The sequence below is a fragment of the Pseudopodoces humilis genome, chromosome 1 (genome assembly GCF_049639895.1).
Source record: "Pseudopodoces humilis isolate 2021_Gansu_Grassland_sample_001 chromosome 1, ASM4963989v1, whole genome shotgun sequence".
Classification (NCBI taxonomy): Eukaryota; Metazoa; Chordata; class Aves; order Passeriformes; family Paridae; genus Pseudopodoces; species Pseudopodoces humilis.
Genome location: NC_142200.1, coordinates 28,000,736 through 28,028,502, shown reverse-complemented (window position 1 = coordinate 28,028,502; position 27,767 = coordinate 28,000,736). Strand labels below are relative to the sequence as shown.

Below are 27,767 nucleotides of genomic sequence, written 5' to 3'. Positions count from 1 at the left end.
GACAACACTGTTTATTCCAGACTTCCCTCAATTACAGTTTTTCCAGTCAAACTTGTCACTGCTATTCCTTCTTTCCAAGAGCATTACTTTCAGTGACGATTTTATTTGTAGTGTTACGTGGCATTGGTACATGCACCTCACCAGGCCCTTCTGCTTGCCTGAGACAAATGCTGGGTCATACCAGCTCCTCTCCATCTATGGGGGACTAAACACAAAATCACATTTAACCAAGCATCACCTCTGGCTCTGGCTGGGAGCCTGTGAGAGCTGGGAAGTGTGTCTCTCCTGCATATGCTGAAGACAAATACACACCAGACTGCTTCCACTGCTAAGAGGTCTGTATTTCATTTTGAGCTATTGATCAAACTGAAGTATTTTACTTGGACACAGATCATTTGGGTCTGCACTCTCTTCTCAGCTAAAAGCTCTTTAACTCTTGACTAACTCAGGTCATGTGGATTTTTAGTTTGGCATAACTTGCCTGTGTCCAAAGCCCCTTCTCAGAGCAGTCAAGTCAGAGGCTTACAAAGATCTGACATCTACCAAAATAAACTAAGTCTAATGTCCTGTACTACAAAAATGCAAATAATTTTCTTAAATAATTTTTCTTATGAAAGTTGGTTTTCAACATTACAGAACTTATGAAATACTATACATCCAGCAAAGTATTTAAGAATAACTAATGTAATTTGCAAATTTATTTCTTACCTGTCTCATAAGCATTGACACTGGAACTGAAACTCTCACCTCATCTGAGGTGAAAGCATTTGAGTATGGCTCTTCAGTTTCCATTTGTAGTAATCAGAATTTCCAACTGTTTTTTCACCACTTGATAGATTTGGCCTTGTTTCCTCCAAACAAGCCCAAATGTATTCAATCCGTCACAGTCAAGGCTAAATACTTACATATGGCTTCCTAATGTTACTCATTAGGACATAGATGGCTACAAATGTGCTTCCTTCGACTTCAGCTGTCTTTTATTCTTCCCTGCAGCTTGCTCATTTTTGTTAAAAAGGAAGGAATCGAATTACTATATTTTCATTTTCCACTCTTCCTAATTTTCAAATTTATGCCATTTATAAGGCTCAACTATTCTATGACAAGAGTTTTTTACACCATTTAACAGGACCAAAATATTGAAGGAACAGAGATTTTTGTTGTTGTTGTTTGTTTAATTCTTTCCTGTATCCACCCACTTTTCCTATTTTTCACTCCTTAATTAAATTTCAGGTCAAAGATCTTTCTGACTCAAGATACCCAAATGTTTTCAGATTTGGCTAAAAAACTGTGCAAATCCATTATCCTATATTGTCATATCTAACCAGGAAAAACTCACCTGAATTATTTGAATACATGGACAAGACCTGATTATCTAAATCAAGCTGCTAAACTAATGCACAAGGGAATACATATTTTTTTTTTAAATGTCAAATATGATTAGAATATGCTCAAAATAATTGATCAGACTATAAGATACCAGTGGGCAGAGGTTCTGGAAATGGAAGTGACACCACTCTAATCAGGAAAACAGCCACCAGAAAATATAAATCTATTTATGAGGGTTTAATTTTGAGCTAAGTTCAAGAGACAAAAAATTACATCTTCCTGTTATTTGTTGACAAGCTGTGATAGAGAAGCTTTGTCACTACTTCATCACCATCCATGACTGCTCTGCATCTTGCAATCCAATGGCTGACTTGCATTTCTGACTCCTGATCCTATAAGACCCGTTTGAATTATCCCTGTTTTTTTGCCATGAGTGATGGCATCCTACTCAGCAAAAGCACACCAGATAAAACTGTTTGTGCTCAGGAAATTTCATGATATGAAAAGTAATTATTAAGATGTGATTTTCTCTGTACAAGCATTTGCACAAACTGTACAAGTCCTCTTACCACAGCCACTGCCATTTAGAAATTATGGAAGCACATTTAAGTATTGTGGCAGTGATAAAAGTGTCCACAGCATTTATTTATTCATAAAACAAGGAACATCAACACAAAAAAAAACCCATCCCAAAAACACACCCCCCACAAAAAAAAACCCCAACCCTCTTAAGAACTTTTGTTTAACCACAGTGAATTGAGATAGTGTTAATACTCAAAGTTTAATTTCAGGAAAAACAGGATGGGACATAGACTGAGAGCTAACCGTTCTTGTTCTCTTTGATTATCACTCTATCTTTCAGAGTGAAAACTGGTTTAAAAATCAGGAAAAACAAGATGGACAACCTTAGACCCAATCCAAACAAAAAGCTGGTTAATTACATCAAGCATTTCTTAATGCAACTGAAGGTGTTTGTGCTGTCCTCCTAATTACCCACAGGACAGAACAGTGAGCTGGCTGCCCCCACACCTGCTTCATGGGACACGAGACTAAAATCTATCAATGTTGCCCAAAGCTCGACTGATGTATGTGGTACAAAAAAAAAAAAAAAATCCTAAAGGATCTGCTGACCCCTCAGATTCAAAGAGCTTTTGAAGCAGGTGAGCAACAGATCAGTAAGAGATGGTGTTTTCACCTTCTTTCTGCTATTGTTGTGTGACTTCATGCTTTTTACCTGGACTCCACACTACCTGTGAGAGCTCAGACCTGTTTTTTAATCTAATATTGTCCTCCAATACTTTGTTCTCCCTTGTAGATACCTGTCATGGATGGATTGACACATATCTGAAAGCCTTGCCCAAGCTTGGTTCACAAGACTGAACTGAAAGAATGCAGAGGGTAATTGAAAAGGAATTTAAAAGAGCAAATCTTTCAAGTGTCTGATAAAGCGAGTCTTATGCAAGGGTGCTGAGAAACTGGGCCCTGCCCCGACTTTAAAGTATACTTTAAACAATCACTGCTGAAAGTGAAATGGCCCAATCAGCCAGAGGTGCCCGTCCACCAGGAGATTCCATAAAAGCTCTCAAAGTATCTGCTAATAAAGGCTTTGCCCTGGTCACATAGCAAGGCTCTGACAGCAGCTGATTGGCTTAGTTTTTTAAAATAACTAATATCAACATAATGAAAGCTATCCTGGGCATTAAGAATACATTCCAGCTAGCAAGCAGAGGCCCAGCTTTTGGCATGCCCCTACTCCACCAGCCTTTGGTACACGACAGCCGCCTGCAAGGGGGACTTGACCCTGCAACATCAAGGCTCTACAGGAGCATGGCTCAATAAAGCAGGCACTGCCAAATGGAAGGTGCTGAGGCAGAGCACCCCTGGCCAGCTTTCCCCTCCATTTTGCTGGGTGAGTTTGCAGACAGCTGTCTTTTGGGTGCCACCACCTACCAGCCTCCTCCTGTGCACGGGAGGTGACATGTGGAGTGGGCTGATGGATGGAGAGTGCAAAGCATCACTGCTCTGACCAGTGTCCCAACAAGGAGGACTCCCCAGAAAATCTGTATGTCTCTCTTTTGAGAAGGATCTTTTAAATCCCTCTGCCAGTGAGAACTGAATATGACGTTTAAAGGAAACCTGCAGTAACTCGTGGATGGCAAGATTTTTTTTTTTAAACTCTTTAAATGTGACTTCTGCATTTACATGAGTGGCTGAGACAGCCAGAGTGTTAGTGTGCATATTCACCACCTCCAGACTCCACGCTGGACTAAATGCACTGGAGAAGACAGTAAACAGAATTTCCTATGCCAACTCACTGAACTGGGAGAGATGCTAGCACAAAATCCTAAATCCCAGAAATGGGATTTGCTTAATCAAGCAAGCTTTGCCAGAAGATGTAATCACACACCACAGAAGATTACATTAGCCTTTTAGAAAAAAACCCACACTTAACCAACTCCTGAAATTCTGCTTTGGTATTTGCATTAAATCCATGCAAATTGTATGGGCTTCAGCATGTGTTTTCTCCCACACCAAAGCAGCCAGATGGACAGCCAGGGATGTGAGAAAAATATTTTCTGCTAAGCCTGAGGGGAGATGAACAAGGAAAGAAGCCCCCATGTGCTTCACTCCAAGTCCAGTACATAAATCCCACCCCACCATACTGTGAGCCTTCTTTTCACAGAGATCTCTTCCTTTAACTGTAGAGAAGGCAGTGTCCTGGCAGCCAGTGGGGAGTCCTGGCTAATCCAGTACTCCTGCCAGCTCCTCAACCACGGCCAGGAAGTGCACTTGGGGTGCTCTGTGCTGTGTCAGAGCAGGAAAAATTCTGGGGGTCCCCATCCTCACTGTCCTGACATCCAGCAAGGCCCTGGGAAGAGGGGTCACCCTGTGACATAGCCATCAGTTACTGCAACACATAAAGTGTCATTGTAGAAATAGCTTTTGTTCCACTAAAATTCATCTGCACGAGCTTGCTTCCTTCCTAACAGTTGTTAATGGATTTCATTACAGTTTTTCTCCTTTTTCATGTACATTCCTCCCTCCATGAGGAAGGCATGTGAGCAGCTGCAGCCAGCTGTGAGCTTCCCCACTGGGACTCTGACTGCTGCCTCTGAGACACCAGTGACAGTCCCGTGATGATGGAGAGCATCTTAACTGCACATGAGATTGCTTGCTGCTGCCGTGGGAATCCGGGCAGCAAAGTGCTTCTCACATTCCAGCCAGGGACAAGATGAGTGTGCCTTACACACTGCAAGAAGCACTTCATTTGAATTCAGCAGGGCAGCAGAAACAAATTCATCATGTAGAATGTTTAGGAAAGCCTCACCCCCTCTGAAGTGTTTCTGGAATAATGGTCAACAATGGTAATTGTACCCTCCCCACCTTTGCTTTTGATAACTGAGGAAGGGAAAGACAAAACATTCATTCTCTTTTCCTTAAAATCCAATTTTTAGGTGGCTGTTAGCATCCTCTCTGGATCAGATACCAGAATTCATCGTGAGTCAAAACCTGAACATCTTTGCTTGGACAAATCTCCTAGGAACATCAGCCTGGAAAGCATGCCCTGGGAAATAAATCAGTAGTTCCTGACATCTCAGGATCAATAACCCCAACTAATGTGGATCTCCTCATTGTTTCACTTTCCTAATTTTATGGAACACAAAGAAAGTACACTCAAATAAGGGTATTTCACATGTGTATGTCCAGTATGTCACATGTACAGCCACTTCAAAACTAAACCCCAGACGTTAAGAATGTGAAATACCAGACATATAGAGATATTCTCCAAATGATCCAATTGGGACAGAGATATAACTGGGCTGGCAGATACACTTTCAAAATTTACAGGTCTTGTACACACAGAGAAATCCCCTTGCCTCTCTCCAGCAAGCAGCTTTTACTGCTTGGTTAGGTTGTTTTTAAGTTCAGTCTTTCAATTAATTCCAAATCCTGATAAAATAAAACTTATTTTGCTTGATCATAAGCTCATAAAACACAAGAAGAGCTTAATGCAAAAATGTGAATAAGTTAAGCAGTCATTCAGCTATTTGCTCATTTAAACAGGGGCATTCTTTGCAGTAATCTAATGTTGTCAAACAGACACAGGCGGCATCAAACGCTTTCGCTTTTATGTTGCTCCTCACTGATATAATAATATAATAATATATAAATATATAATAATATTTCCAACAGATCCTTAAAAAAAAAAACACAACAAAAAACACTTACCATGCTATTTGGGAGTTTTATAACAATATTTAACAGAGGGGATAGGATAAAAGGATAAGGACCTGAAGTCTCCAGGCAAAGTACATATGTACTACCCACTATAAACTATGTGCAAAACCACTGTTCATGGACACAAAGACAAAACTAGTCAAGGTCTGCTGTCACTGTGGCTGCCTTCTCTAAACTCTGTTCCATGCCCCTGTTCTTCAGCCACACCTTTGCTGCATCCCTGTCCTTCCCCTGCCCACTGCTCCAGCTGCTCTCCCCTAACAGCGTTATCAGTACGTCTCACAGCACTGCCCATTGCCTGCTTGGTTCATCACTCAATCAATACAACATAAATGCCCAGGCACACCGAAGCACTGCTACATTAATGTTTCATCTATGCTGCAGAAGCATCATTTAAAATGCCTAGGAAATTGTTTTAGAAGACCCTGCTTCTGTTCTTGCAGCACTCTAGCGAGGAAGTGGTTAAAACAAAGGTAAAAAAAAACACAGCAAGTTATCTGAAAGACTGTATTCCCATCATGTTTGCCACTTCCAATCCTATTTTCTTTCCTATACAAGTCTTTGTGCATTTGCTGTTAAAATCATTAGGAGGGCTCTGACTTTCTGCAGGTGGAAAAGGCCAGAAGATGATCTTGTGTGCAGTAGCAACACCTCTTCACCCACCATGAGCCTGCAGTGCTACATCAGTCCTTTATTTCTCCAGACATGCCTGCTTAGAAAGAAGCTTTTACAGGAGTTATTTTGAATACATTCTGTCCCATGCAAGCATGCAACCAAAGAAGTTTAAACACTGCTCCTGTAGTCTTTTTCAACACACATGGGAATTCACAGGAACCATTTGTCTTTCACATTTGTGGTTTCAGCTTTACAATTTCCATTTGCTCAAGACATCTTGTCACATCTCATTCTTATTTTAGTGCTAGCTAACTTAAAAGAGTTACAGAGATGATCATTTTGACTTGGTATCATCCTCCTATCTTCAATTTGCCTTAACATAAAAAAGACAAAAAAAACAGCCTTACCCCTCCATATAATTTTAGGTTCTCACTAATAGCGTCTGAAGGGAGGATACATGTGTGAGAACAAAACAGAGCTGCACACATGCAAGGGGAAGGATTCCTACCACTGCTAAGAGTCCATCTTCTGTGTTTTCCTGACTTGGCAGTACACTAGAGACACTCTGAAACAGTGACAATGAGCAAACAATTCCCTTTAAAAAAGCCTTGTAAAGAAGTATTTGGTAGTGTTAAAGTTTTTGTCTCTTAAACATGCAATTCTCTAGTGAAAGCATATAAGGTTAAGTAAAGTACTGGAAAATGAAGTGGCTTAGGATTATACACAGCCAGTTGGGTTTTCTCTAAAGAAACACTACACAGACCCTTTACAGCCTGTGAAGCTGAGTTTCTAGAAGCCAAAAGAAGCAGCATGGAGTAACTGAAGGCTTGTGTCAAAGGACAGCAGCAGGCAGGACCCCACACAATGGGTCTGCGTTGCAACTGCGCTAATACCCTCATTGCATAAAAGGGCAGGAGCAATAAATAGGAATTAAAGGGAAGATTAATTCCCAGTGGGTTTTACAGCTAAGAGGCATATTATTGGGGCAGCAACACCAGCCAGGAAGTTTTGATCCTGTTGGCTACCTTGGTCACTGCTCCAAACCGGATCTTGACTCTGCAACATCACAAGCAGGACACCTGGTGAACACTACAGATGAGGAGACTGTGGAGAGCTAATGTGGAAAACATATAACAAAGTGTGCTTCATTCAAATACCCTCATTCATGGCTTCAGCTTTTGAAAGGAACAAAAATAAAAGCGAAGAAATGACACTAGCGACGCTTGCCATCACTTTCAAGAAGTGGAATCTACTATACAATCTGAGAAATTATAAATAGAAGAATTCAGGAACGTAGAAAGAATTATATGAAATCAGAGCAAAAAATGTGTCTTGCAACAAAGCCATGAAGAGAGTAACAAATAGAACTGGCAAAAGATACTGGTGCATTCAAAAAAATCAAACTATACAAACAATCAAGTTCAAATTAAAACTACTTAGACTTAGCTATAGGTATGAAAAGAAATACACCTACAAGGAAGAAAATAAAGCAACATGGACTTAAGAAGCAATGTAGCTATGTTAAAATAAAGCCATATTAAATTCTGTGCAAGTTGTGAAAGATTCTTTGCCTTTTTTTTTTTTTTTTTTTTTAGTAAAATAGTAGAGCTCGCCATCTGTTTGTGGACAGCACACGACAAGAGTCCTGAAACGCTAAAAAAATCTGTACCAGAAACCTCCATGCTCACTCTGGTATCCCATAGCACAGCCACACCAAGTTCAGCTCTCCTTATGTCATTTTAAGTGCTTCCAAGCAAACCAAGCAGCTCCGTGTGGAGAGCCGCAGGATCCCTGAAGAGCTCACCTTGCGCTCCTCACAAATCCAGCACTCAAGGAACAAATCTCCCTTTGGCACTAAGCTCACCTGGAGCCTTAACAGGACCATCCACTGTGTCCTGCAGCCATGGATGTCCCCTTGGGTGTGACCCCACGGCATGGTGTCTCACGGACAGGCCTGCCGCAGGGGGCTGACTGCTTGGGAGGGCTTGCTGGAGGGGAAACACCAGAATACACAGAGAAACTGAGATAAAAGTTCCTTCCTCATTCTGCCCTGTGCAAGGACCTGAATCTTCAGCTCTTCTGGTGAATTCTCACCTTTGAACTATTTATCTTCTCCACCCTCAGCACTGGTACTGTGAGCACTTCCAGGATGAGGAGGCTGTCACCACATCAATATTCATCAAGGAGATCTTGAAGAAAGTTCATTTATTTTTCAGAAGTATTACAGTTAACTGGCAACATCTGCTACAACTATCTGTATGCCAAATCATCCCAATGTACTAGGCAGGAATACCCACTCTGACCTTTCTGGATAGGTTTTGCCAACAGCATCTTTATTGACAAAGAAAAGACACTGTAAGACTAATCAGCCAAATGCAGAGTTTAAATTGTCTCTGCTCATTTACACAAAGCAGTAACATATGTTGTGCTATCACAGCTGTGAAAGGTATTTTCATCTCCATGTTGGCTTTCTTGCAGTGAGCCACGTCAAAGAGTTTTGGGAACAGCACTCCCCTCTGACACCCAGTAGCATCCCAAACCTATCAGAGTGCTGCAGTGAGAATAACCAAGCAATTAAGCTTTTACATTTGTATTGAGATTAATGTCAATAGATTACATGAACGTAAGTACACTATTTAATGTAATGTGAATGCTGAATATTTGTTGAAGTATGTATGTGGATAAAGGATAGCTATTTGAATGTCCAGTGGCAAAACACTCCTGTGGGGATAGAATGCAGCCTAAATATGAAGTATTTGCAAATTCCAAAAAATATTCACTGAGACCTAGTGAAAAATCTCAGCTGGAACTTGCAAACATAGAATTTCTAAACAGGTTGTCAATCATAATGAAAAATGCATGTGCAGACTGGACTTCTAAGTATTATTAGCCTTCTGTCTAAATCCATTGTAATTTTGTTTTTAATAGGGTGAAATGTGAGGCATGATAATTTTTAGTAAAAAGATTCTGTCAAAATTGTGAATTATTAATGGAAATCACAATGTCAAATCTATTTTCTTAAGGAAAAAAGATGAACAAGACATTCATATTAAAGAGTGAAGCATGGTTGTGCCTCTGATGAAGTGAGATGAATGTTTATATTATAGATCTTACCCATAACAGCTGGAGACTTCTTACTGTCTGTATGAGGTATCATGATGGAAAAATTTGTTAAAGATAAGGAGTAATAACTCGGAACCTCCAAAGACATCTTTGAAGCAGATGCTCTTCCCTGAGATGTCAGATGAGAAAACCTTACTCAGGGAGAGAAAAAAAAAAACACAAAAAACCCACTGATAGTTTAAGCCAGATTTTTTTTTTCAAATTACATTACTATGGGTAAAATTTTTACACAGATGGTCACTATGAATTCTCATCCTAAACCAGATTAGAAATAGATTTTCTTTTTACACAAACAACAGAAATCAATTTTCTGTAATGTAATCCTCTTAGGTCCTTGCCTACCCCAAGGGTAAGAAGAACCACAAATTTCTTGTTTAAGAGTGTGGGAATGTACAATTGTTTGTTGACACCATTAAGAAGTTTCAAATTATGGTGAAAGAACTTGTACACACCAACAGACAATAAAAATGAACTGAGAAAAGCAAGAAGACCATGTAATGTCTGGATAAGTATTTTCATTTGGCAGAATTGTAATGCTGATAGTAATAATGCAAAAATAATAACGCCTCTGACTGAAAGAGCAAGTATTCCCTTATTGCCTAGAACAGAATAGCTCCCACACTATATTATAACTGGAGCAATAATTAGGATGTGAACTTCTGGTCCAGTTTTCTTCCTTTTATGTAATAAGGTTATAAGGACATTCACCACTTTATCACATGAGTTTGAACAAACTGGTTTGTATTGTTTTTCTGCCTTCCTCAAGAAGAGACAGTGATAAGGCAGGCAATGATTAACAGTGAATATCTAGAGATATTAAGTGAATAAACCCGTGGATCTCGGTGTTCAGGTTAAAGTTCAATGCCAGTTAAGAAGTGTTCTTGAACCCTCATGATACTGCTATATAAAAATAATACAGCTGCTCTGCAATTTTAAGGCATAATCAAGTAGAAAATTATAGAGTGAAGTGTATGGTCCCTGAGCACATTCATAGGTCTTCATGCCTTGAAATATAAAATCCTTCCACTCATTTGGACTGTGAAGCAGCTTTTTCTCAGAGAAGCAGTGGACAGTGCCACAGCTTCCTCTGTCCCCTTGGGGAAAGCCCTGATCAAACTTTTCTGGATTCATTGCAGAAATACAGAAGCTGTATTCACAGGGAAGTGGGAGATGTGCCATTTCTGTTGGTATTAAACAGAACTAGATGACAGAGAGAAAATCACACATTCTTGTCTGTAACATCAACTCACTCTTGATTCTCATGTTTGTTGGCTTGCCATGCTGCACGTCTGACACAAAAGACAATCCTACTCTCACAGCACAGTAAATCAGCAAGTAAAATTCTTGGAAAAACAACACTGAAATCTGTCCAATACTTTCCTAAAAATGCATATTAAATCTGCTTCAGCCATGGGAACTTGATTAATGTGTTTAATATATTTGGAAGAAATAATCATTCATATCAAGGGTAAACAATGCAATAATGGAAAATGGGTGAGAATAATATGAAGAGAGAGGGAAAAAAAAGAAGCAGATGCTTCAGAATATAATCCCACTACTGGTAACCGTTGCCATGGCTAATCCAAAAAGCAATATGTCCTAAGTGGAGTAAATTGTCATCTCCACTGTGTGATAGTTAAGGCAAAATGAGTATTAGCATATGAATAAATGAAACTAATGGCTGGATTTTCTGTGAAATCTTAAATTCTGCTTTTTCAAGATTAGGGAGACCAGAAATAGTGACACATGCTTTCTCTTGAAATCCACACAGCCCAACAAACTTCAAAGGAACACGTGTGAGGAGGGAAGATGAGCAGCCACAAGAGTGGGGAAGAAGCAGCACCTGCTCTGACCCAACGCAAGCACCACAAGCTCAGCTGCAGGCTGATCCTGGGGCCCAGCAAACCACCCACCCACCACATCCTCCTCTGACACTCAAGCTCCCTCCTCAGCGCACCAAGGTCCCCTCCCAATGGCAGTACCCAAGCAGCAGAGAATCCATGCTTTGGCCAGAGCACAGTGACGGTACCCAAGGGTCCCTGTACATGCTTGCCCATGAGCTCTGCTGGCAGGGGGCACAGCAGAGCTCATGCTTACCCACGGTGTGCCCGGCATGGGAAGCCAATTAGACCAAACAATCACTTTAAGAGCTCCAGCCTGCCATTGGGAACTGCAAAAATGTGGGACGTGGCGCTTACCTCACCACCAGGACACGGCTCTCTCTTGTCTTCCAAGAGCAAAACTTACGTGCTGCAAAAAGGGATTTTTTCTATTTCTCTGCAGGCAGACCAATATTTAGATTGTGCTTAAGAGCAGTGATGGCTGATCATCCAAAGAGGAGCAGAAACTCCTCACATTCCCACAGCAGCAAAGGGCCTGGGATAAGCAGATGTGACTGACAACCATCCCTCCAGGAGCTGCAGAGTTTGCTCTTCTCGTAAGTCTCCCCCTTTCCTGCTGTGCTGCAGCTGCGCGCACAAGAACACATCATCCTTCCCGCTGCTCGCAGTGCACAGACGCAGACACCACTGGGGAATGCTTCAAACACATGGAAGCAGCCAGCAATTTAATTAAAGCATCCACACACAGAGACGCACACGCACATCCCATTCCTCATGAGAAACACCTCAAATAAATACAGGAGCACAGGACTGCAAGGAAACTCACGAGTCCCTTCTATGAACTCCATGATGCTCCATCCTAAAGCTTCTCTTTATTTTTACCTCTGCTACAGCTGGAAAAGCCTGTTAACAAACCTCAAAGATAATCAGGGACTGTTTTTTATTGCCTGGCCTCACTTTACCCAGAGTAAAAAGCATGGCCTTGCACTTTGCACCATTGCATTTCATGCCATTTCTATCACACCAACTCAGAAGAAAACAATCCTTGTATGATGCTGAGATCCTCTTCTGAAATGCCAGTGACTCTTACCTTTGAGTCACCTATAAATTCATAAGAATTCTGTCACCTGTCAAATTCATGAACATACTACTGCTTTTTATGACAATGATACAAAAATATTAAACATGTTTCATCTCCATTGAGGAATTTAATTAGAAGATTTCCTTTGGCCCAACACTCCCATTTTAAGACTAATATTGACATCTCCTCTTTATTAAATTCTCTGCATATTTAAAATTTCTTCTATAAATCTTTCTCTCTTGCCATTCTGATAGATCTCCATGTGGATACCACATTCAAATTCTTTATCAAGACTGAGATGAATCACATCTATTGCTTTTATTTAGCAACAGAACTGAGTAAAATGGAACAGCTAACCTTGGCACAAAAATATTTATTAATAATTTTTTATTTTATTCCACCATTAGCTTCCCTGACTCTATTACATTGTTCAACATTCATTCTAAAATATTATGTATTCTAGAGGTTGGCCTAACAAGGCTGTTATTTTCCCAAATCCACTTCCTCTGGCACCATCTCAAAATCTGAAGTTTACACTTTGTATTTCTCATTCTCATGCCCCACTGTTCAATATATTCTTCAGAAAGTCCACAATCTCACGTAACAAAAAATGGCTTTCCAGGGAGGAGCAAAAATGCTTTTTAGAAGTAAAATCTGACAACCTCTCACTGCAAACCTCTGGAAAAGAAGTGATGGATATTGTTTCTCTGCCTTGTCCCTGAAACTGCACTGCTGTTTTAATGTTGCACTACACTGGTTTTCTTCAATAGTTAAAATGGGAAACGTGATTCCTTTTAAAGAGGCCTCCCAAATCAAACCTAAAATCAAATACCTCCCCATAACTTAATTTAATAGGTTAAAAGGTCAAGAGCCTCTTCAGTACCAAAGTACTTGTCCAATTCTCAACAGGAAATTTAATATCTGTCATCTGGAGCAAATGTGTACAATGCAAATGGCATTCAGAAACTCCACTGCACTTTGAAACTAAATCACTTTTTTCAGCTACTGCTTTAAACATCATCAGAGTCTGGAAATGAAACAAAGCCTTGTCGCACTGACATATTCCTGCATTAACATGAACTCCAACAAGTGAGTTTAAATGGGTTTGGCCACCAACTGTGGAACTCTGATGTACATTCCACTGTACACTAGTCTACAACCTAATTAACAGCTCTGCAAATATTCCAGATATCTGCTAATATTATGCACAAAGACGTAATTAGAAGTGTGTATGAACACAGATATGTTTGAATAAAAAGAGAACAAATGCACAGCTCCAACTGATATTGTTATTAACTCGTTCTCAGTGGCGGTATCACACACCGGGTTAGTGTAAGGTTAATGCATACCCCACACTGTGACCTTTCAGACTGAATTTAATTGCATCCCTACCAACGATATAGCAAAATGATAAGGTGCATCCTGATTGATTTTCTTCCTTGCAGACCACAAGAGCTCATTTCAACCAAATCCTGACATTAAATTTACAGCACAACTGAAAAGGAGTTTTAAATTATATACACCCTAATCTAATATTTGAAACTGTTGTATCAAAGACTCTCTCGATTATAAGCTGCAAAATCCCTATTTGCCTCTTCTGTAAACCCGCTACACTATGTACAGCATTATCCTTCAATTGTTAGTGTGCTTAAAATGTGTGTCTAACACTGTCAGAGCCATGCTGTCAAGCGTTAAAGAGCACTTTTAGGCATTCTGCCCCTGTAATCCTTGGGGACTTCGGAAACTACAAGTCAGGGGAAAATCAAAGGAAAGAGAAAAGACAGGTAGATCATCATGGACCTAAGTGCAATGTAACCTCATGACAGACATTTCTACTCTGCATGCACAACACATTTAGGTTCTACAAGAATTTACTATCCCTACTTCAGTAAAGCTGGGACGAGTATCTTTGTTAACATACCAGTGCACTACCTGAACTGGAAAATTTTGTCAGAATATTTTATAGACTGTGATTACTGTATAAAGTATTATATGCCTCATTATAGCAGGGTTTATTTAAGACTTAGTGTCTTCTGTTTGTTAACAACTTAGATGTTTTGTGAATTTTTCGTTGTTCTTCCAAACAAATTTTTGGTGATATTTTCACATATTAAATACTAAGACTATATCCTGCGTTAAAAATGCCCATGGGAAACTCTTGAGATATGTGTCTGTTTTAAGCAGTTTCCACTCACATTGGATGAAAGTAACAGCCAACCACGCTGGGATTTCAGGGTTTTTTTTTTTAAGGAGGTGATGGCAGGCATATTCTGTTATCACTGTATAAGAGTTTTAGCTATTGCACTCATCATCATGGTCAGAACAGCTCATCTGCATGAAAGTTCTGAAGAGCACTGTGCACAGCTGAACCATCACTTAGATCACTAGCATTTAGAGGAACAGCAACTTGGATGAGCCCCAAATTATGTCAGACCTAACGTCTCATTTGCCAGCAAATCATCTGTATCAGAAATTACTTTAAATGACAATGCTAAAATTGAATTTATCCCATGTTTAACATGCCCATTAAAAGGAAATCCCTCAATGCCATTCACTGAGGCTCAGATGCAGGGAATCAAATGACCACGTGGTCATGACCACAGCCCACCCTCAGCAATATCCCTGGCTTCAATAACCTGCAAATGCTCTGGAGTCAAGGAGGAACTTCCCACTCACAAACTCTCACTTTTACAGGTGTTCTATTTTCATGAGTCTCTGATGCACAGTTACTGAGACAGTCTGGCCTACTAGAGAATCTGTCACTTTACCATGACTCAATTTTAATTTCACAGCAAGGCCATACCCATGGTATGTACCCATGCTGGAGCCTCCTGAAGCCTTCAACCACCCCCAGCTTCCCTTGGATGACCCTTGGGAAAGAGAACACAGTGGCAGCAGAAGGCTGGGGTGGACCTGAGGCTGGGAGAGTTTTGCAGAGCTTTCAGCAAAGTCAGTGCTCTAACAAAGGAACCTCTTGAGAGCCCACTGTGAACCTAAACACCGAATTTCTCATTCAATTCATCAGAATGCAAGTGCAGTGTGAACAACTCCACCAAGGCAGAGACAGAATTAGACTCATCACACATGCAGCAGCATATGTCTCTTTCAACATGCACTGCAAAATAGATACTGAATGGAAAACAGATGACTTTTAACTTCCTATTCTGTCTTCTGGTAAAAAAAAAATTCTCAAAATCCTGCATATCTTCATGTAAATCACTGTATTGTAAAGATAAATATCAAAGTTATGCAAGATGATAGATAAGTAGAAAGACTTAAAAGAACAAGGAAGAAATAAAAACACCTACAAAACCTCCAAAGACAAAAAATAAACAAGTTTATTTGTGTTCCCAGGAAAGTCCAAAGCCAAATATTAGCATTTTTTTCTGGAGGCAACTTTCTGTGTATTGAGAGCCAGCTTAAATAAACGGTTGGCTTTCCTTCTCAGAATATTTGGGGAGTCTGCAAATTTTTTTCTCCTCTGAGAAAATAAACATGAAAAACAAAGCAGGAACAACTTCATACAGGAGTAGTAAAGAAATTCAAATGCCTAGTTAAAATTATAAATGAAATTTTGACCATGTAAAATGCATATGAAATGCTGTCAGGTGGAATATCTGCCAGCCAGTCTTCCGAGGAACAATCACAGAAATCTACCTTTGTCACCTCCTTGTTGATCTCCTTTCCCCACGCTTCATTTAGGCATTTTATGTGGCTTTTTAGTTTTATTCCCATATAGTCTTCCCTCTTAGTCTTACCTTAGCCCATTTCCTGCTAGATCCCCAGGTTCTTCTTTGGTATCCCAAAATCTCAGTGGAGGACTTGCTGATATCTAACATTAGAGGTTCAGAGTCTCCAGTCAGCTTTAAGCTGCAGTAAATTTTACTACTCTGTAAAGCCTGAAGGGATAGTACTTTTCCTTCCTTGCTCAGTAGTAAACATTTCCCTTCCAGTAGATAAACAAATTATCTTCTGTTGTTTGTAAAGACACTCCAACGATACACTTGTTTACCTTTAAAAATGTCTTTGTGCTATCCCTAGTCTAGCTCAGGGAACTGAGCCGAAGGTGGTGCAGCTGACATGCAGCAGGCAGGAGTAAATGCCTGAACACCCAGAGAATCTCTGGCCAGCCAAGTACAGAAACAGTCACTCTGAACCTGAGTTTGGGCTAAGACAGCAGCAGCAAACTGGATCTCAAGACAGTAAGTATCTTTAGTAAGCAAATTAATTTTACTCATCAAGTCAGCAGAAATGCGGTTTTCTGCCTCCAGGGAAGGGTGCAACGTGTACTCATTAATGACTGTTTATTCAGATCAACACTGCCGCTGTATAAATTCCCCACCGCCACCACCTTACATGAGGCATTTCATGATCAAAGTATTGAAATCAACACTGCCAAAGCAACATTATTTGAGCAGTCAAGTGAAGCACAGGCACGTTTGAAGGATCAGAACTTAATGAGGTTTTTTGGTTGTTTTTTTGGCATGAATACAACAAACACTTCAACACAAACATAACTCTGCCCATGCGAAGTACAGAGGTCTGCTCATGCAATTAGCATCTACAAGCACAAATAACTACTTGTGAGAATCAAACAAATCATTCAATATTATTAATTTCTTTCATAAATAGACTAATTACTTCTGAAATAGCTGCTTTCCCAAACAACGTGGCTGATATGTAATCTGTTAACCTTCATTTACCAGTTTTCATTTAAACGAATCTTACAAATGTGACCCAGCTTCATTAAAACCAACAAATGTCGCACAAATCATTGCACATGGATTCATCTAAATGAAAACCAGTCTACTGCTGACAAAAAGGCTGAGAGCAAACTAGTAGATCTATCTTGGTCACCACAACCTCAACTGTGTGATGTACATCAGCATACACCTTAGAAAATGTAAAGCCTGCTAACTCACAGGGTCCTTCTGAAAATGTGAACACATCCACTGCTCACACTGCTTTGTTTAAAAGCTGGTTCCAAATTTAGCAAATGCAGTTTGAAACTGAAGGTGACTGAAATGTTTTGCACTATTAAGTGACTTGCTACAAAAGCTGACGTTAGAAGTATTTCCCAGATGTGGGTTAAGATTTCCACAGAGAGAGCAGGTGAAAGCGAGAGCTGTGGGCTCCTGACCAAAAGCCACTGACAGCCTGCATTAAACAGCATTTGCTCAGGATGTGTCACACAAGAGACCTGAGGCTGGGTTCCTGTTGCTACAGGAAAGTGCCTGGCCAAAATACACTTGGCTGCTCTGGCTAGAGTTTCTCTCCATATTGTTTCGTTAACGTTTCCAGAACGTCCAGTTTTGCTCCTGTATGAAAATACAGAACTCTCACTTTGCACCAAAATAAACTGTGGGGTTTGACTGGTCACAGCCACAGACTTCCAGTGCATCTCCTGAACTATCAATGCACAAAAAAACTTAATATGAACTTTTCATAACATTTAGTAAGAAACCTTACATAAACGTCTCCTCCGAACTCTGATTAGTACCTGCTGCACTTAGATTATTTTTTTCTGTGCATTTTCCACATTCAGAAACATTTTTATGGTTTTAAGGTTTTTTAATGGCATCAATAAGCTACATGAGGAATGAGACAGACAAAACCAAAATGTAACACAAAAGGTCTCTAAAATAAGCTATAATGTTGTCATCACCAGACAGTAACTACAGAAACATCATGGAAATAATACAGGCAATAAATTGAAGCTATGTGAATATTTATTTTTATTTTCAAGACAACTCCTGAAATTATGAGATCAATTTGGCCTTTTTTTCCTCTCATCACTTTTCAAACTTGTCAGAAGGAAGTGTAAAAACACTGCAATCAATACTCTCTCTCTGGCTAGCCTGGATTAATAGATTTATGTTAATTGCAGACATCTACATAAAAATACCTCCTAATATTCTTCTTCCTCAGGACTTTTACTGAGGATAAAATTCTGACGACACAAAGTAAAAATATTTTTTTTACTTTTTTTTTTTTAAAAAAGGGAAAACTTCCCCTTCTAGCACACTTTCAGCAAATGCCACAAAAAGGTCTGGTTGCTTCCAAAGGCTTTGATCTTGCTATCATGCAGCAGCTCCTGCCTGAAACAAGTGACCTTGGGGAGACTCTGAGGGAATGAGGATCACTCATCTTCTCAACAGTCTCCTCACATCATGCTTTTTCATACTCTATTTCCTTCTAGGCTGGACTGCATGAAGCATCAAACCTCTGCAGCTCCAGCTAATGGGATGGGATGGCTCAGCTCCTGAAAGGCCCACACTTCTCAGTGGACAGGACAGCAGGACACCTGCTCCCCGTGAGACCTGCTCAGGCTGGTGGGGCAGTGCTCAACTTCACCTCGGTTCTCTGAAGAACATCCAACAGTGAAACAACAGAAAAACAACTAGCCAGCATGGATCACTCACAGCTTTCAGACAGGGAGAAAACCAGCAAGAAAAAGCCTTAGCCAACAGACGGGGATTCTGTGGCTTCTGACATTTCTTTCAATAGCATGAACTAAGACCCAGTAAGCATCAAGTGAAGAATGAGTTGTCCTGGCTAAGCACTGGGCTTAGGTAGTGGGATAGAAAATAACAAGAAAAATCGCTGAAAATGCAGCATCTGTTGACATTTTCCAGCATGCACTGACCTTTCCAGTACCATTACATTTGGCTTTGCAGCACAATTACAGTTTCAGCTCTACGTATCGATAAGATCCTCATTATCTGAATTCTATCAAAATCTTTACTCTTCTCAAGAGAGCAGAGAAAAATGTCTGTCTGAAACAATATCCAGTTCAGTGACACCAAAAAGACGCCCACCAGCTGCTGGGGTTAATTGTTCACACCACTGGACTGTAACCTATCCAGGTAAGCAGGGGGAAGAGGCTGATAACTAACATGAGGATGATTCCTCATGACAGTGACAACAGAAGGTGGATAAAGAGCACAGAATGCAATATTCAAAGACAGAGGCTAGAAAATGACCCTTGCAATCACAAGCTCACCTGCAAACCAGAAATCATTTCATGGTACGTGAGAAGAGTCCAAGTTAATTTGTCACTCTGACCTCAGAACCCCATACTGTCCCTTGTTTAAATCAACTTATGAGGTTATAATGGCTAGTTTTGTTTCTAGCCACTAAACCTACAAACTTGCTTTCCTTCACTTCTCCTCCTCCACTTATTTCATATGCAAAGGTAATACATTTTATAACAGAAATAGGGAAGATCTGCATTAAGTCATGTCTGCTTCAGAATTCAGTTGACTCCCCACCAGCTGGAATCTATTATTTGATTAAAAATGTTGTTGTGCCAGCTGCCATGCAGCACGTTTCACTATTCTGAATCCAGGTGGAATTAAATCCATAGTGAAAATGAAGTCTAGCATGAATCAGCCACTTCTCAATACTAATGCACACCTGGAAAATAAAAGCATTAAAAAATACCACAAACCTAGCCCTCCTAGACCAGGCCACCCCAATTTCTAAAGCAGAAGGTGTTCAGTGGGGAAAATTTCCAATTTCACATATTATAAAGTAGTAATTTCATAAAGCAATGTCCTAATTATACCCTCAGGTTTGTTTTTAAAAGTGATCTCACTTACCATAAAAACAAACCTAACTCCTCTTCCAACAGAACCAGTCCTGAAACAAAAGACAGTTGCCGAGTGAAAAAAATTAAAAGCTTTTGTATCTCCCTGGCACAGTGAAGTATTTACTTGTGGAGGGTAATTATTAGAGAATGTGCCCAGAGTAAAAAATAATTTATAGTTAAGTCTGTTACTGCTAATTCAGTTAGAAAGATTGTATTGGACAAGAAGCCCATTTAATTTGAGGAGGATTTCGGCCTCTGCAGTTACAGACTGCAGGAATATAAGCCAGGAGTATATACTCTGAATAAGCACTGAAAATGTTGCTTAGCTTCTTGCAGTGCAAGGACATTAAAAGCTTTAAGGCAATTACTTGCAAATGCATACTTACAAGGCCTCTCAATAGAAATACAGCGATGGCATATTGATAGGTCTGATTCTTACTATTCTCTTTCTCTTTTAGCTCAAAGCAAGTTGCAGACTACAGCTTCAGTAGCTCTGAAAAAGTCCATTGTCAGCTCTGAAGAAAGTTTTTATTCAGTGGATGTTTGCAGCTTTCTCTGTCCAATGGATGGTCATAAAAGGTTTTGATGGCTTCAGACAAGATACAGTCTCTTAATATGCAGACATAAGAACATGCAGAGGTAAGGCTGAAAGCTGAAGCCCATATCCATTCCTGGTGGTGTGAAGGCAGAGACGGAGTGCTCAACACTTTATTTAGAAGAACTAGGTAAATATCATGTGGATATTTCACTGATTAAACTGATAAACAACAGTCAATCTAAATTCCCAAGTGGCAGTTATGCCATGTACAAAATAGCTCAGAGAATACAGTAGCACTGTACATAACTGAGGGGTCAAATCACCGCTGACCCAAGCTGCTGTGACTTGATGTTTGCTGAAACTGAATGGAGGCTCTGAGCAGGGCAGAGAGTACCCAGTGTGAACACAACAGAGAGTGCCATCGTGATGGGCAGCCTTGCTGACAGTGGCTGCAGGGAAGTGAGTCCCTGCAGCTGGGGCCCCACAGGTACTGAACTCCTCTTCAACCCTGAACATGGATGCCCAATTCTGACTCTCCAGAGAAACAAAAGTAAATGAAATTTGTTGCATCTTAGAGATTTTCCTTTCAAATATATTTTAATTTGGTTTGGGAAAGCTTGACCTCATTTTTCTCGTTTTGTGGGTTTAAATTACTTCCATTTCCAGATAAATTATACGACTTCCTCAATAAGCAAGAAATGCATTATTTAATCTATTTTTAAAGACTGAGCTTAATGTATTTTAACTTTGCATTCCACATCCTCTTTCACACCAGTACGAAGTATCATAGTGTAGCCCTTTCCTTGCTCAAGCACCAAGTAGAAAGGCAGTATGTGTGCCCACATTGACAAACACCCCATCAATACAGAAGACATGAAAATAATGTTTGTGCACTCCTCCCACTCACTGGCTTTCCTGGCAGCATAAGCCAGCAACCCCAATGCACCATCATCAAATGAGTCAACTCGCCGTGGATGCGCTCCTCTGTCTGTCACGCGAAATGCAGATACTGTCCGTGCCAAAGACACAAGCTTCCAACAGCACCTGCTTTACTGAGAGGGAGTAACAGCTCATCCAGAGATACCACAAAGAGCATTTATACCACTGGAAAAGAATTTTAGCTTCTCCTGGCTATACTTGTTTTAAGTGTCACAGACAGTGATGTTTAAAATCATGATGCTCGTATATCCATAAAAAAAGCCATATATTGAGATTTAGCATGATTTCAGGAAGAGAGCACTATATAATAGGAGTACAAGACCCACATTTGCTAACAGAGGCATTAAAAAAATTGATTCAATGGCAATTACAATATTCCTATCCCACATGGTAGCTAAAACTTTATCCCACGCTATACTGGCATGTATTGTGTGTAGGCCTTACATGTCAGTAAAAGGAAGCATATGCTTTTAACAGCACACTACAGAGTATACAATCTACAGGAAGGCTATTATACCTCAATAAATATTTGCTGACTAAATGTACTATGTCAATTAAAATAACCTCTATTGAAATCAAAAAAAGATACTGAAATTTCACTAAATTTTAGAAAAAAAACCTACTGAGTTGTAACAGTTGTAAAGTGTTTTATGTAAAAAAAATAAATGTATTTATATATTCCTATTTATATTTCAATACCACTGGTGTAAAATCTGCTGTAAGGGGAGGCGAGGAGGAACCTTTCGCCATTCCAGAGCAAAACCACCCAAATCTGTACAGGCTGATACTCTCCCAAGAGGTGGGGCAACACACAGAGCCCATGACTCTGCCAAACACACATGCACAAATGTGGCAAAACCCATGGTGCCCTGAAAACACAGCTACTGATGCCTGCAGTCCTGCCTCAGCCTGCCCTCGCAGCCCAGGCACACACCATGCCCTCAAGTGGAAGCTGGTGGTTTACACAACGGAGCAGGTGAAGGCTCCTATGTTACTAATTTTCTGAGTATTGCCAGCCCATAGGATTGTTGTTCCCTTTCTTCCATAATCTGTAAGGCAAAAAAGTCACCACCACCAAAGGAGACCTGAGAAAGTGTGAGGATTAAACTGGTAACATAGGACCTGGCAAAGAGCTCCTTACAGGTACCTGGGAAAACACAGAGTAAATGTCCCACCCATATTCAAACCTCCATTTCCCAAGCTCCTGATGTGCAGCAGTGCTGAACATACATCTGAAAATGGAAGCTCCAAGAGATCTGAAATACTAAGGAATGCCACAAGCCCTTCTTTTCTAAAAGAAACCAAAACCATAGAGATATTTGTATTTTAGCTCAGATATTTAATAATTATTAGAAATCTTTAAGAATATGCCTTATTAAGGACATATGCCATCATTTTTCACCTTTATTGTATGATAACATTTGTTTTCTTCACACGGTGCTGTAAAAAAGTCTGTGACAATTGTGAAGCACTGAGCCATCACAGCTGTATTCTCTTCACTGTCTTATGATAACATGGAATGGTAGAACAGCCTGGGTTGGAAAGGACCTTAAAGATGATCTAGTTCCAACCCCCTGCCACGGGCAGGGACACCTTTCACTCCACCAGGTTGCTCAGAGCCCCAACCAACATGGCCTTGGACACTTCCAGGGATGGGGCATCCATGACTTCTCCGGGCAACCTATTTCAGTGTCTCACCCCCTCAGTAAAGATTTTTTTCCTGATACCTAATCTAAACCTACTCTCTTCCAGTTTGAAGCTATTCCTCCTTGTCCTGCCGCCACATGCTCTTGTAAAAAATCGCTCTGCATCTTTTTTGCAGGCTCCCCTAAGGTACTGGAAGGCCTCAACTAAGTCACCCTGAAGCCTTCTCTTTTACAGGCTTAACAATCCAAATTCTCTCAGCTTCTCCTCCTAGGAAAGGTGCTTCATCTCCCTAATCAACTTGGTGGCCCTTGTGCTGGGGACCTCATCTAGCAGTCTCAGGCAGGGTAGAAGCACACTGGGGGCTGTGCTCAGTGAGAACAAAAAAAGAGAGCTCTCTCCTGGAAAGCCATATTTAAATATTAAAAAAAAAGGTCCAGTAAGTGGATATGGATTGTTGACAAGAAGTAGGAGGAAACAAAGAGACCACATCAGTCAACACAAGAGGCAGTGGCTGTAACACATCACTAACCTACTTTTTTTTTTTAGGGATTATGGCAAAGGAGACTCTAAGAAGGGATTTAAAAGGAGAAAATTAGGTTAAGTGTGTTGATGTCTGTCCACAGCTCATCCTTAACTTCAGCATAGCAATGAATAAAGCCTGCAGATGCTGTTTTGAATACACAGCAGGTCGGTGACAAAGCTGTATTGCAAATGAACTGGAGGGCTGTGTGGACGGATGGGCCAGAAGGGCTTTGGATATGAAATCAGACTGCTTCCTTCTACCATTATTATGAGAGAAATACATGAACATTACAGAAACACTCACAAGAAAACATATTTCTTTTAACAGCAGGTTGAACAAGGTCAAATTTCTTTTAACAGCAGGTTTGAACAAGATAAAAGTCACATAAGCTGTATGTGGACCATGCTTGACAGTGGCCTGAAGGATGGCATTGCTTCATGGCCACAGGCATCCCTAGGGCTGGCTCCTAAACATGTCTCAGTCACAGACATCTCTGGAGGAAAAAGAACACCTTATTCAACAGCTTTCATGGTTCATTTTTTAAGATCTGGACATCATTAACTATGTTGGTTATGACAAGGAGTTACTATCTTCTAACGACTTCTAAAATATCTGTATGTAACACCTGGAAACTTCAGCATTCCATACCTAATTTGGTCTTTCAAACACTGATTTACAAATGTACTTGTTATTTAATTCTGTTAGAGAATGCCTAAGGTAGCAGTTTTTCTGTCACCTCCTTAGCACAGCTATTTACCAAGTTAAAAGAGCAGTGGCTAAGGGGCCCATTAGCAAAAAAAAATAAGGAGCTCAGTAGCAAACCTTGGTCTTAAAACACATTTTCCTCTCAGCAGATGATAATCTCAACAGCAGTGCAGCCTTTTATCCAACTGAGCCATGAGATGGACTGGTTTTTGCCATCCTCTTAGTTCACCTCTGAAAATACCTGTTTGGTAAGGCTAGGTGTTTTACCAAAGATATGTTGACATTGGGTAAATTACTGAAGTAAGGAAGTAAAAAATAGAAAATGGCAGCAGACATCATCTTCCCATATAAGGCCTTTATAACAGTGGTTTACAAATGAACCACTTTTCAGCAAAGCATCAGAAGAAAGCAATTTTAGGAACACAACAGTATCACAAAGTTAAGAAAATCCCTTCTCCTGTGCAGCACTGTACTTATGCAAACCTTACCAACAAAATGCCTGTTAAAAATGTAGACTATCTTTGATTATTTTGTTTAGTGCTCTTCAGTGTGTCCTTTAAAAACTAGTAATCAGCACTGGAAAGCAAGCCAGGAGGTAACATACGAGCTGGCTATGTATCACTGCCACAAATCACAGTAGGTTGGAAAGGCACACCAGTTGGAGTCCCAGCATCCTGACAACACAAATACTGTGGCACATCCAGCCCAGTCTTTCACCCATTGTAAGGAATTCCACCAAGCTGAGCCTGGCTCAGGGAGACCAGCAGTGCTTTCCAGGCTCCACAGGACACAGGGATGACATTCCCACTGACTCCAAGGGAAATGCTATGCTCACACAAAGACACAGCTGCTCAGGAAGGAACTCAGGGTGGGTGTGTGTGGGTGTGTGTGTCAGCCTGAAACTGAGCTCCACCCCACAACTGGGTCCTTATTACACTCAGACTACAGCATCCTGTAAGGTTTTTGTAAGACACAACTCGCCATATAATAAAATAAGCCTGCAAAATATGTTAAATGAACCATGTCCCGAGAGTAGCCACCTCCCTACTCTGACTAGAACTGGGCCTGGGCAAACAGCTCTGGTGCACACATCCTCTGCCTGAGTGTCCTGAAGAGCACTCCAGGCTGGTGAAGCAGAAAATGCATCTATTAGTGTACTAGTGCTTTATCTGGGGTGGATACTCCTCTGCTGTCAGAAGCCAAGAGTTATCTTCCTGACAACAGTAAGGACAGGACTAAATCAAGAAAGAAATTCAGAGAGGCAGAGAAATGCAGTTGAGCTTTTGATGAAAAAACCTCATTAACTGACTGGCTATCAGCTATCCAAATAGATAAAAGAATTATTATTACAGCTGTAGTTTAACAGTTTGGAAAAGTGATATTTAAAAGTCCCTACATAACTCTGTCACCTGTAATGCTATGCTGTAAATTTGTTATTTAAAACCTACTTGTAAATACCCAGCAACTCTTACAAGTTATTGGCAGCATTCAAAAGTACTGGCAAGAGCAAATAAAAATGCATCCATTTTGGGGAAATTAACTATTCTTATGACTTCATGTTCTCATCAGATAGCAAGCATTAAAAATATGCCCACTGCAATGTGTACAATAGCCCAGAAAAATGCTGAGTTTGCTACACTTTCTTCAGATTGAGTCAACTGAAGTTAGGTTTTCAAATCCATGAAAGTCAGGCATAGTCAAACACTGTAATGCTTTCCCAATGCCATCATATGTCAGAACACTACATGTGAAAGTTCACACATTTGATTTCCCAGAAGACACCACTATTGCCTTCTTTTCAAATCCATATCATGAGAAAAAAAAATACAAATGTGTGCATGTTTCAGACAATCTTACTTCTTGTGGATGGACTCAGATTATGCTGTCCCAGCTGAGTGATTTAAAATTGGATTTATTGTGATTCTTCATGACTGAAGAGGTCAAAGCCTTCCCCAGGGAAAACAACTATAAGGTGTTATGCAGTCCAGTTTAAGGAGTACATGTGAACTTCTTAACTTCACAAGGTTAATGTGTGTCTTGGTTTCACTGTAACATCTTATTAACCATCTTATTAACCAAGAGAAAGACAAGAATTTTCATGTCTATAGAGTAGAAATGAATTATTTTCTTACATTTCCTCTCCCCCCTCCAAATATGCAAAGAAAATTTTTAAATTCCCAATTCAATATATATCAAAGAAGAAAAAGGTTCAAAGTCAAGTCCTAGAAAGTAAAGAAATGCCAGAACAAATTTAGTTCAGCTCCCTTGTGCTTATACATCAAGATGAAATATTTAATTACATGATGACATGCTATTTTTTGACTGCATTATCTGTGTTTTAAAGAACAAGAAACAAATTCCATAGTGGCCTGATTGGACCAGATGTTTAGATGTTCATTGCATTTCAAATATAATATTTCAGTAGTTATTTATCTTATTGAGAGAAGTATTGGTCAGATTAATTTTTTTCCCAAGACTACCTGATAGTTTGATTCTTTTTTTAGTAGAAAAAACATTATTGGAAATAAAATATATCTTTCACCAGCAAATACTACTTGATTGCTGTGATCTAGTTTTGAATGAACAAAACCAGAACAAATCTCATTTGGCCTGTTGTTTTTTTTCAAACAGGTCTATCACAATGACTAACTTATCAAAATATTTGAAACTGCATTCTAAAAATACCAGCTATTTATTATTTTACTCTGCTGCACAGACATCAGTCTAACACTCAATCAGAGTAAGTGGTGATGAATCATGCACATTTTAGAAATGTCTTGGCTCTCTGAACAACATTTGGGTTCTAAATCTTTATTGATAGAAATATCTTACTTCCAATAGAAATTTACATACAAATGTGTAAATCAGGGCTAGAGCATCAAGTCTGTGTTATGGCTAAGGGGTGTCTGGGCTTGGCTAGCTGCCTTCAGCGCCCACTTCCACCTTGGCTCAGATAATTGGAATAAAGATGAATGAAAATGAAAAAAAAGGCCTGCAGTTTTAATAGTAACTATTTGCTATTTAAATTTCCCGTTCCGCATTAAATGATTGCAAGAATGTGTGCTCAGAATTAAAAGGCTGCTCTTCAGCATCAGCGCATTGATTTCTTGGGGGTCCTTGCAAAGCTTTTCACATTTTTTCTGGACTACAGCTCTACCTCTACCCCTCTAACCGCCTGTCAGACATCATTTCAGCTTTATGAATAAATAATATGATGCCCAGGGGAAACGTTGGGCTAAGACAAAAAAATCAATATGGGTCTAGCATGTATTAGGCAGTTGTTCAGCTGAAGTCTGTCTCAAATATGTGGAGTAATTTTAATAACAAAACAAATTCTTTCTACACTGAGCTTAAAAGAGGGTTATTAAGAAAGCACCACCTCTATATCACTCTGTATCCTATTTGAAGATTAATAATACTGTTCTCCTAGAATGTGAATAAATATTCTGATTGCAAAGTATTTGGTGATTATTTGACTACAAATTTCAAATATTCACACTACAGAAAAATGGTACCAAGTGGTTTTTTATTCTGTTCCTCTTGGAGTGGTGCTGGGGCACATCTGCATTGTAAAGCTGTTATTACAACTGACTTGTTAT

The 27,767-nt window shown here is 39.9% G+C and overlaps 1 protein-coding gene across 3 annotated transcripts in view; it reads right to left on the bottom strand.

The window, feature by feature from the left end:
• Positions 1-27,767, bottom strand: part of PAG1 (phosphoprotein membrane anchor with glycosphingolipid microdomains 1) — a 111,157-nt gene that overhangs the window by 53,150 nt on the left and 30,240 nt on the right. Inside the window, exon 1 of one of the 3 annotated variants that reach the window (XM_088055885.1) lies at positions 709-843. The exons of the other annotated variants lie outside the window; for them this stretch is intronic. The gene's annotated coding sequence lies outside the window, so the exon portion shown is untranslated. Of the gene's footprint in view, positions 1-708; positions 844-27,767 lie in introns of those variants that run through there. 3 annotated transcript variants of the gene reach the window in all.